This window comes from Ruditapes philippinarum, unplaced genomic scaffold, assembly GCF_026571515.1.
Source record: "Ruditapes philippinarum isolate M1 unplaced genomic scaffold, ASM2657151v2 ctg792_1_1_1_1, whole genome shotgun sequence".
NCBI lineage: Eukaryota > Metazoa > Mollusca > Bivalvia > Venerida > Veneridae > Ruditapes > Ruditapes philippinarum.
In genome coordinates, this window is record NW_026866635.1 from 124,933 (window position 1) to 127,711 (window position 2,779).

General features: G+C 26.2%; 1 non-coding gene across 1 annotated transcript; it reads right to left on the reverse strand.

The window, feature by feature from the left end:
• Positions 1-608: 608 nt before the first annotated feature.
• Positions 609-682, reverse strand: Trnan-guu (transfer RNA asparagine (anticodon GUU)). Its single transcript has one exon. It is a non-coding gene; the product is annotated as a tRNA-Asn (tRNA).
• Positions 683-2,779: the final 2,097 nt, after the last annotated feature.

The following is a 2,779-nucleotide window of genomic DNA, read 5'->3' on the forward strand; positions in this document are numbered from 1 at the left end:
TTATTTGACTTATTATTAAAAGTTGATATGAATCAATTTGAATTGATACTTTTTGAAAAAATATCATTTTTATGTGTTGTTAAATATTATAGATTATTTATTTAAAAAAACATAAACCTTCGTATTTTAGCCTAATAAAATATTCAAGATAAAAAACTCTTATTCAAAGATATTATATAAGCAATTTATCAAAGGAATTATTATTTGTTATAATGTAACCTGGATACAGTGTACATGTAAAAAAATTTTGATTTTACATGCAGCAACCTTTACTGGTATTCACTTTTTTACATTGAATATATGATATACTTAGTATATGAAGTTTCCTAAGTAGTTTTGGAAATGCAAAAATATTGATTGAATCAATTTGAATTGATCTGATGAAAAACAAATTACCTTTATTTGCAATTTTAAAATATATTTTAATATTATTATTACTTATACATTTCATTGTTAAATAACCTTCAAAACAGATAAACTACTCATTGCTTAGTCACCAGCTTTTCGGTAAACGAAACATTCCTTGTATAGGTTTTTTTGCTAATTCAAATGTCAAAATAGAAGTAAAAAAAGACACACAAAAAAAAAAATGAAATAAAAATATCTGTCGTCCCTGGGTGGGCTTGAACCACCAACCTTTCGGTTAACAGCCGAACGCGCTAACCGATTGCGCCACAGAGACGATTTATACATGAGAGTTTATTAAATGTATAACCATAAATAACATAACATAAACAGTAACTAACATAATATTTATTCAGCATAATGTTACAACATTTATAGCCATTTCAATATATAATACAAAACATATAAGGGCAAGTACATGGTTTAACAGAGAATATATACAATGATTTATACAAATTAAAAATCTTAAATTATATTTTTAAAGAGTGAACATAATAAATTGTAAAAGTATTATTCTTACAATATTTTTCAAATCATTAATAACCATTTATCTGTTGTGTTATTTCTATAAGTAAAAACATATTACAAGATATTTTTTTTCTTGTTACGAGACAACATTTATGTTTATTAATACATTTTTGTAAACAAATTTTCAAATATGGAGATCCATTTCATTGTGTTTACCATTACTTAAAATACTTACAAAAAAGATAAAAGAAGAAAACAAGGCAGTGAACATCAGGTTATGATAATGAAATTAGTTTTGGAATAAAAGAAGAATTATTGCATATGGAAAGCTTTGTATATAAATTTGCTGACATTCAAAATACTTTTAACAGAGTCTAAATTCATAAGTGAGATATATTTTTGCTTTAGTAGGCCAATGGCAAAAATATGGATTAAAGTAGTTTTTTTCTAAAGTTAGTATATTTTGGGCATACTAAAAGAAGTGGTACTCGTTTTCTATAACATTCATATTACAATTTGAACATATTCTTTCATTTCTGGGAATATTTAAATGTCTACCTTTTTCAATCATTAAATCATGAGATGATAGTCGGAATCTTGTCAGTGCTATTTTAAATTTACTATTAGGTATTACATCTAAATATCGTTTACTTTCAATTCTTTCTTATACCAGCTATATGACTGTAATCTATTTGAAGTTCTAATTTCAGCATCCCATGATTGTTTATATATATCAATTATTCTTTGTTTAATAGTTTGTAAAGATTACGATGTCAGCATTTTTGGGATAGCCAAATGTTTGACATACCTATTTCATCGAAAATTTGTTGAACATGTCCGACCCAATTAAGACCATTATAGTTATGACCATCATTAAAAATCATCTTTAAGCATATTGTATGTCATTTTAAATGATTTATTATCATCTGATTTTACTATTCGTATCAAAAATCTAATTAAATTTATTTTACGCTGTATCATCATAGGATACCTTCCTAGTATTCACCATATAATGCAACAAGGTTTGTACTTTTACGAAACGTTTAATATTTTTCGCATGAATTTAATTATGAATCACTTCTATATCATTTGCACTATGGTATCCAAATATTTCTGAGCCATAATTCAAATTGAATCCTACAAGACTATCGAATAAGTTACATTTTCTTTTTGTATTGAGATTTAATTGGTTATAAATAAATAAATAGATTATGAAGTGCATATAGAGAGTGTTTTGCTATGTGTTTTTGTGTTCTATTCCAGTTGCCGTTTTTAAATAGGGTTATTCCTAAGTATTTGAACGAATCCACGATTTCTAACACTACGTTATTAAAAAATGAAAGAATGCGTTGTTTTTCGTCCTTTTTCGAAAATAACTATTTTGTTTTTGATGTATTTACTCTTAAATCCCACAGACCGCAGTATAATTGTAAGTCATTAAGTATTGACTGTAATGCAATGTGTTGTTTTCTGCAAAAAATGACAGCATCATCGGCAAATAGCAATAAATATAATTTGACGTCATCTATAGAACAGATCCCGTCTATGTTACTATTTATATTCAAAAGAATGTCATTTACGAAAAAATAAGAACATCAGACTGGAGCTGGGATCTCCCTGTTTTACTCCAATGTTTGACGTGAAAAAAAGTTGAGTTTTCTGATTTATATCTTACGCATGCTTTCACTGTATTATACATAGCTCTTATGAATTAACAAATCGGAGCTTACATTTTCTGTTATTAGTTTATATGAAATAAATGAGATCTCGTAATTTTATCGAAAGCATTTTTCGAAATCTATAAAACAACAATATAATTTTTTCTTTAACGATAAAGTTTTAGCTATAATTGAATGTAATATATAGACGCAATCAATTGTTGATTTACCTGCCTGAAAGCCAAATT